At 51.3% G+C, this 8,788-nt stretch overlaps 1 protein-coding gene across 14 annotated transcripts in view; it reads right to left on the bottom strand.

Annotated features, from left to right (window-relative positions):
* Positions 1-2,739: 2,739 nt before the first annotated feature.
* Positions 2,740-8,788, bottom strand: part of FAM168A (family with sequence similarity 168 member A) — a 187,376-nt gene continuing 181,327 nt past the window's right edge. For 13 of the 14 annotated variants that reach the window (XM_027578797.2, XM_027578798.2, XM_027578796.2 and 10 more), the window contains one exon: positions 2,740-8,722. The gene's annotated coding sequence lies outside the window, so the exon portion shown is untranslated. The remainder of the gene's footprint in view (positions 8,723-8,788) is intronic. The other variant, XR_003517355.2, reaches the window with a different exon arrangement.

The raw sequence follows: 8,788 nt of genomic DNA, 5'->3' as shown, positions 1-8,788 counted from the left end.
GCTCAAGACACCGATCTGGGCTACGAGAATATCTAGAAGCACTTAAGTAGGATTTGGACCAGGACTGGCCCAGGAGAGGGCTCCGGGCAGACCCTTTGGCGGTTCCAGGGGCACTGCCAAGAGGTGGGAAGGGGAGAGGTGTCCTGCAAAGCGAGGGAAGGAGAATGAAGGGCAGGGTAGGTCACAAGGCCAGGGGTCGCCACGGGGTCAGGACTGCTGCAGCCCCTGGTTAATGTACATGGAGACATGGTGAGAGCAGGACCAGGTCTGAGTGGAGTGAGCTCCTTGCAGAAGCCAGACTGTGCCAGGTAATAGCTGGTGGAGACTCAGGCTCCAGGGAGAGAAGATTTTTTAGTTAATTCTGGGTTCTCTGGGTATTTGGTGTATTTTTTAAAGATGGAAGGAGACATTTAGATGTTAATGGGAGAGTCCCAAAGAGAGGCTGAAGAACCAGCTACTGATGCTTGCGCGAGCCTGGGGAGGTGTGGAAGCCTGGGGGAGCTCTGGGCCTGCTGCAGCCAGGGGAGGGCGGCTGTCAGGCTGGGCCTACAAGAGGCCCAGCTCACTCTCTTGTCCTTGCTGCTCCCGCTGTAGCCAGAAGCAGCCCGAGGTGCTGCTGTCCCCTGAGGCCACAGCTGCTGCCGCCCCCGCCACCCAACTCCCGCCCAACCCGGCCAGGGCTCCCCAAGGCTCCCCCAAGGCTGGGGTCATGGCAGGACGCCAGGGTGAGAGGACCATCTTGTCCGTGGGCGGAGGCCTTCCTCCTGTATGGAAGCCATGGGCAGGGGTCTGGCGCAGCAGCAGCACAGAAAACTCCAGCCGAGAGAAGCTGGGCAGCTGTGCCTTGAGATTTGCTCTGTCCCTGCCTCTTGGCTGTCCAGGACACAGTCTTCTCTCTCTCTCTCTCTCTCAGGCTTCTGAGATGTACAGGAAAGGGAGGGCACGTCTTAGGGCCTAGGCGGCAAAGCTTTACCTGCTCTAGGGAAGAGGAGGAAAGGAGGCAGGCTGCACATCAGGAGGAATTTTCTGGAGCACGAAAGGTTGCCAAAGTCTAGAACAGGGGTCTGTTGTAGGGGACTAGTGGGCATCATTAGCACTTTTAAGGAAATGTTCCCTTGCACTGCCAGGGTCCGCTTGGTGTCCCTCTTTGTCAACTGTTGGCTGCATCTTGGGGTTTGGTTTCTCAAACTTGGCTGTCCCCTCAGCCAACCAACCCCACTTCACCCAGGACTTGGATGACACACCAAGATGATGAGACAGCAAGAGCCAGTACCCTGGGTGGATAGGGTGGGAGGTGGTCCCTCCCATTCTAGGGCCTCCTTTCCCAGAGAAAGGCTGGACTGTGGACTCCAAATGCCATCTTGGTGTGGAGACTAAGGCTGGGTCTGGGCTTCCCAGGCCAGGTAAGAGATACCCCCACCATGGTGCTGGCCCCTGGGGTAATAAGCACAGCTCCCCTCCAGCACCACCAACCCCACCCCTCTTGGTCTGTTTGCTGGAAGGTAAAACTAGGACTCTGGCCTAAATTTCTTCACCTGTCCCTTGGGGCCAGCTCCCAAAAGGATGGGATGAGTTGCTGAGGGATCAGGTAGAGGTACATCCAATGCTCTTGGCAGCCTTCAGGGCCCCCACACTCATCTGGAAGTTTTCCTGGCCTGTCCCCTCCCAGGCTTGCCCCCTCTGAATCTTGGCAGTCCTGGGAGCTGGAGGACAAGCTGGGGCACTGGGCTGAGGGGAGTTCTGAGTTTGACCTCTCCTTACTCCACCTGTCGCCCCAGGGACCAGACGAGTGAGGATGGGGGCCCAGATCTCCACCTCTCTGCCTGCTCCTGGCCCTCAGTCCTACCACTGTGACCTGGGGTTGAGTCCCTGGGGAAAATCCCTTTCCTGCCCTGGAGAAACTGCTATTGACACAGCCTGACCAAGTCTGGCCAGAGGTGCCCTCCACTCCAACATCTGATAGAGCTTTCCACTGTGCAAGGGAGGGAGAATGAGTTCCCTGTCAGGTGAGGACAGGAGGGGAAACTGGGGGGGCATGCTGCAAAGGCACAGGGCACGGGGTGGCAGAAAAGGAGAGTTTAGGAGTCCTGAATTGTAATTATAGCTCTAGTGTGGGCCAGGTCAGTGGGGCCTCCATTTTCTCTCCAGTTGAGGAGGTTGAACACTTAAAGGCTGGGAGAGCATGGTGGCCACAATGACCAGGAAAAGCATGGGCTTGGACTAGGGCAGTTGCTTTGCCCAGAGGGGAGAGGAGGAAGAGATTCAGGATAGAAACTGACAGCATGTGACTCTTGGGATGGAGACCACCTGACTTCCCTTGACTGTCATTCTGTGACAGTCCCTTGGCCAAGTTACTTACTCTCCGGCTGCACCCTCTCGACCGGCTCACCTCCCATTGGGCTGTGAGGATTAGGAGAGTTAACCCAACATAAAGCACAGTGCTGGCCCCATGGTAGGCCCTCGGCAGACGGCAGCCCTCATCATTCGTGGCCCCTGAGGGCTCACGTATCACCCACCTTAATCCAGGTGCTGAGGGCCACTTCCCAGGCCCCTCAGCTGAATCCCAGGGAAGGCCTGCTACGCCTGCGGGGAGATGCACCATAGGTGTTACCTGACTGGTGAAAACAAGTTCAGAATGAGCTTGGGAAGAAACCCAGGGAATTCACTGGCCTAAGCAGTGGTCTGTGTCTCCCTGCCCCAAGAACCACCAGTCTGGTCACCCCGGACTTTTCCAAAAAGTTTTTGGAAACTTTTTTTTTTTTTTTAATAGTTATTGAATGTTCTACAGCTTACAGTAAATATCATAGTTACAAATTCTTGGCTTCAATCTTTCAGAGTGATCACTATCTGATCTTCAAAATAAAATGAAACAAAAACCCAAAAGAATCCAAAACAACAAAACAAAACCAGATTTACACTTCATACACACAAGGCGAGGCCATGGGACTTTCCAATCTTTACACTCCAGGCTGTTTTGAAAACACTTATAAGTTCTTTGATCAAACTACTTGGAAGACACCGGTCAAAGGTTTATTATTATTATTATTTTAAATGTTTTTCTTTAAAATGTGAGTTCCAATAAAATTTAAAAATTAGATTCCAACCTGTAGATTAAAATTAATTAAAAAATACAAAATCATATACAATGCTCTTACAGGGATGTTACATGCCACAAGAACAGGTTTCTCTGTCATGTGATATGAAATAGGGATGCAATGCCTTTTAGTCAGGAGATGAGGACAGACCCTTGGGCCTTTAAAGGTCATTATAGACAACTTCCAGGTTGCTAGAGGCCTGGCCTTACCTCCCCTTGGGTAGGGAGGAGCTGGAGTCCCCTCACAGATCCACATGATCTGGCTGACCCGAGAATTGGTCTGTGGGCATTCCCACTCTTTCCCTGACTCACAGGCATGAGGAGGAAGGCTAGAGCCTCGAGCTGCTGGTCTTGCTGGGATCCGGCCCAAAGAGGATTTCACCCATCTGACTCCTATGGGCTGGTGCTTATCTGCAAAGCTGTTAATATCTGTTCTCTTCAGGAAAGAGAGTACCCACTTTACCAGGAGCTGGGATGGGTACAGGGCCCCACCACCGCAACATGAATGCCCAGGGACTATGGATGCAGCCACGGGAAACAAGAGCTCTAGTTTCCCTTTCTGGCTTTGTGGCGGCCAGTCCCAACCCCCGTGTTCCTCACTTGGCCACTGGGCTGGACTCAACAGCATGCAAGATAGAAAACCACCACTGGAGAAACTGAGGGAATGGGGCCCAAGTCTGGCTCAGGCAAGGTTGGCTATGGAATGTTGAAGCTGGCCTGCCAGGCAGGAATTTTGAAGGCTGGGCCCTGGAACCATGTAATACGTAACTTCAGAAACAAGTTTTCTAGGTGAGGGGAACACAGGTAAAGGACTGTAGTCAACCTGACGTACCCATGGGAGCCTGATCTCGGAGGCTCAGGTATGGAATCTGATGGTTAGCCTGGCTGGGTTTCCTCTGCTGTGATCCTGCTATTGGGTGGGGCCTGGCTGCCCCTGGGGCTATGCACCTGCTGGGAGCCCGCTCCGCTGCCTGATCTGCCCCTCTCTGAAGCTCGGCAAGCAGATGGGGCCGCATACTGTAGTGATGTAGAATACAGGATGGACAAGCAGAGCTTCCATGTATCTTCACTCAACTGCAACGGAGGAATGCCACAGTGACATCTAAGTGATTAATCCAGCCAAAGTGCTATATAACTACGACCACACAAAGACCAAGACCCATGCCCTCCAGGCCTTCCTTCTCTGGCCATGGAACAGAGACAAGGATTCTGATATGCAGGGCTCCAGGCTTGGCAACCAAGGGGCCTGCCCTATTTTTATACTCTATGTGATTCATTTCTGAATGCCACTCAGAACAAAGCAAACCCTCCAGAGGAGCCCCCCTAGCTCTCTGGGATGGTAAACCTCAAACTTGGAACAATTTGGGTGGCCAGGGGTAAGAGCTGGGATACAGCAAGAACTCTTTGGTCCTGGTTCTCATCCATGGGAAAAGCAAGCCCAGGCATTGAAGTCAGATGTGCTTTTGGCCATTCAGGGCCATACCAGGTCCCCTGGGAGTGCCAACTCACTGGGTGCAGACAGTGGGCAGGCTTTCCAGGGCCACGGGTCTTTCAATGAACAGATACCTGGGGCTGCCCTTGAATTTGGCTTCAGTCCTAGGCATCATGACCCCAAAGTGTTTTGTTCAAGTTAGGTCTTTTGTTGCCAATTCTCATCCTCCTGATGCTGCCAGGGTCCTCAGGGCCCACCTGTTACAAAAATCTCAGCTGGGAGGACTGAGCTCCCCAGGTCTCTTGGGAGTCTTCCTCTGTTTGGGGCAGACAGATAGCTCACCCATTCTTCATGCCTGCCACTGGAGACCCAGCAGGTGATAGATGCCAACTGAAAGAGCAGAGGATTTGAAGAGTTCACATCTGGGCTCTTTCTCTTAATTGTATGACTTTTGTCAAGTCTCTTAAGCTTTTTTTTTTTTTTTTTTTTTAAATAAGCTGTAGGCCCAACATAGCGCTTGAACTCATGACCCCGAGATTAAGAGTCACATGCTTTACTGACCAAGCCAGCCAGGTGCCCCAAGTCGCCTAAGCCTTTTGAGACTTAGTTTTTTCCATCTATAAAGTGAGGATTTGGCAATCAATGTCAAAGTACTTTGTACATTAAAAAAACTGTGGATAGGTGTATGTGGCCTTGTTCAATATTTAGCTAAGGGGATATACACTTTAGGGTTACTGCCAAGAGAGAAGAGCTGTAGCAAATTGTCCTGTCTCAGGAAAAGATTGAGTTTTTTCAAAAAGTGGCAAAAAAGTTATGTTCTGACCACTTGGGGGCACTCCAGAACCAGATTCCTGGGCCCTAGGCTACTGAGGAGAGGGAGTCAAGGAGAAACTGGGGAAGCGAAGAGGGCTGACTATTGCCTGGAACCACCTGTGCCCCTAACCCTGGCCACCAAGCTTGTGGTACTGGGGTGGGGGGGGCGGGGAGGCAGTGGAGTGGAGAGGTGTTTGCATGCTGGTGCCAGCTTTGTAGCTCACTATGTCCTGTGGGCACAACCCTCGTCCTCTCTGGCTTGCTGGCCTTCCTACAGTGACCAGGCCCTTCTGGCTGACCTTCTGTCCAGCTTTACCACTGGGTCATCCAGTATCTTTGGATGCTGCCCAGGAGACACCTATGATCCTACTGGGAATGTTCCTTCTGCCCAAGGCACACTACTACCCCTGCTCTCCTGGACTTGTTCCCTTTGCGATGACTCCCCAAGCTTGGCTAGGCTTGTGGATCTCTGTCAAAGCAAGAGGGGGAGGCCAGAAGAACTGGGGCTCCAGCACATACACCGAAAAAGGGGTGCTGGACTTGGGCTCTTCCAGACCATAGCCCTTCTGCACCTTGTTTTTGCCTCGGGGCCTCTGATCTGGAATTACATTCTAGGGCAAAGAGGGGTGCAGAGTATAGACGCTTCAGTCCACAAGCCTGTGTGTGGAGTCACACTGGAGGGAAAGTGGACAAACTGGGATTCAGGCGACTTTGCCGCTGATGAGTAAGTCCCTTTGCCGTCCCAAGTCACCGTGTCCCCATGGATCAAATGGGAGGAATACTCTTATTTCACAGGGTTAAGCCAGATGAATGGATGTGAAACTGCTTTGTGAACTGTGATGTACTAGATGTTAGTTTTTACTTACTGGTATAGAAAGAACAAAAGTAACAAGGTCATTCCTAGGTCTCCTCTCTCCCTCTCTGTGGTTCTACCCAGCCCCTAGAGGCAGCAAGGTTCAGAGAAGCCTATTAAGATACTAGCATTCCGCTCACATTGGCAAGTTCCCTTTCCTTCTAGAACCAGTTTCCTCACTTGTTCGATGGGTGCAAGAACTCTGACCCCGCCTCTCTCTCTCAGGGCTAGTAAATTAAAGGCTGGGAAGCGCTCTGAATCTATGGAGCACCTGACAAATGCAGAGGTTTCCTATTATCATTAGTATTATTTTGGCATTTTCCAAACACATATGACATAATCTAGAACAACCTTCACCCACCCTTACAAAACCAGAGAGTAGGAGGAGGTATTTGCAAAAAATGGATTAACACTGGAAAACTGTTGTTTTAAAAAGAAACCCCATCAGCACCCTAGAACAGACCATTTAGAATAGTTAGGGTTCTCCTTACTGGTCCTGCAGTTCCCCGGAAGGCCAAGAAGGTGGGTCCCCCAACTCCTGGCTCTCAGTTGGATGCTGATGGGCTCTGCCCTCCTGGGAATGGCCAGACAGCCTCTGAGGTCCTCTGGCTCAAGTTTCCTGATTTTTTCCTCCTTTAAGGGAGACATGGGAGGTAGGGGTAGGGGTGTATCCAAGTATATGTGAATTTAAAATCAAAAAGGTTATTTAAAAGTCCCAAATGTTGTCGATGATCCCATTTTGTACAGTAAAATGTTCCTGCACCCCTCTACCCCTAGAGGGGCTGCTGGCCCAGCCAGAAGCTGGGTGCAGGGGACAGCACTGGGACAGTGGGCTCCTGGCTGAGGCCAGCCACGATTCCTGACTCGGGGGGTCCTCTTCTCCCAGGAGGGCCCCTGTCCCCTGGGCCTCATTCCTGTCCTCTCGTCTCAGGATGAGGGGCTACTGTCCTAAAAGCATAGATTCTCCTTCTTAGCCAGCCCACTTGCTCCTTCTAGGGCTGGAGTCCGGTATAAAATGAAAGTTCCAGATGTCTTCACAGAATTTCCAAATGCTATTTCCTCATTTGCAATTTCTGTTCCTGCCATCTGCCCCCATGTGACCTCTGCTTCAACCCCCTCCTTTGGAATCCATGGAGGAAAAGAGCAGAAACCAAAGCCCAGAGACTGTTCCAGAGTTCACCAGGTGTGGGTGCTGCTGACTTAATTTTTACAAAACCAAGCTACTCCATCCCTAGGTAAATTTTTGTGGATAACATGCCCCTAGGTAGGAAGGCTGCATTTAATGCTAATTTACTGCTAGATCTAGGGAAGTCCTTTTGTCTTCTCTGGGCCTCAGCTTCCTCATCAATCAAACAGGGGAATGGATGAGATGATTGCTAAGGTCCCTTCAGTTCCATGAGTCTATGAAATGTTTATTGCTATTGCTTTTCCTTCACTATCCTGACCTTCAGAGCTGCCAGCACCCACCTAGAATGTGGTTCCTTCACTTCGGCCGTGAATGGCACAAGGTAACCAAGAGCCCCATGGACAGACTGGTGAGCCCTGGCACCGGGAAGGGCAGAGGGAAGGGAGAGAAATGTCATAGGTTCCCACTCGAATCAGGAGGAAGCATCTTATCAGAGTGGGTCCACTGGGCTCAGGGGCCAAGGTTCGGATTACATAGGGCACCTGGCCTTCCAAGGCTTTGGGAGGCTGGAATACCATCACCCTGCAGCTGCTTGGCAGGTCTGAGGTCAAAATTACCTTTTGAGGAAGTGCCAGGTCAGTTAACAACACTGTGCAAATCAGAGGATCCAGGCCCAGACAATTTGGCCAGAGACCTTACAAACCAAAGCCAGCAGGCAAGCCCCTCTCCCCTCTTTCTTCCCACAGTGCCCTCCCTCCTCCCCACCCTCCCTCAAGTTCTCCCAAGGAAAGAATCTGGTTTTCCCAGGTTCTCACCTGGAGTATTAAGCTGCTATGAACACTCCCACCTAATCAGGTGATTCTGTTCTTGGTCTGTTGCGATGGTTCTCAGAAGACTTTCCTTTGTGTCAGGACATGGTCATGTCCCCAACCAATCTTGCTTAGGAAAAATAAAGAAATAATCCCCCAGAGATGTAACTTGCTCGACAGCTCTGAGTTTCTACCCTGGACCCGAGGGCCACATGTGTTATGCTCTTCAAAGGAAATCACATCTTCAGCTGAACCATTGCAATAAACCCCCCTCTCTGCCTGCCACTAGACTGGGGTCCCCGGGGACCAGATGCTTGGGGAAGGAGAGAAGAAGAGCAGAGAGGATGTGCCTGGTCAGAAGGAGGGGACAGAGCTGGAAGGATAGCGGCTAAGAAGGGGACAGTGGGGAGAGGCAGGAGATTAGAAAAAGCAGCTTTTACAAAAACCAAAAATAAAAACCAAAACCGTTAAAGATGCATAAAGTGACCCTTGCACTTCTGTTGTCTCTTCTTGCAAATAGAGGTGGTGCTGCTAGGGGACTGCTCCAGCACCTGTGTAAGACTTGAGTAGTTGCATACAATGTGTGACTCCAGATCTGAGGAAGGAAGGGGAGAGCCATTAGTGACAATGATATTCCTGAGGCCACTTCAGGAAGCCACCA

This window comes from Zalophus californianus, chromosome 11 (assembly GCF_009762305.2).
Source record: "Zalophus californianus isolate mZalCal1 chromosome 11, mZalCal1.pri.v2, whole genome shotgun sequence".
Classification (NCBI taxonomy): domain Eukaryota; kingdom Metazoa; phylum Chordata; class Mammalia; order Carnivora; family Otariidae; genus Zalophus; species Zalophus californianus.
This window is presented reverse-complemented; position numbering and strand designations above follow the sequence as displayed.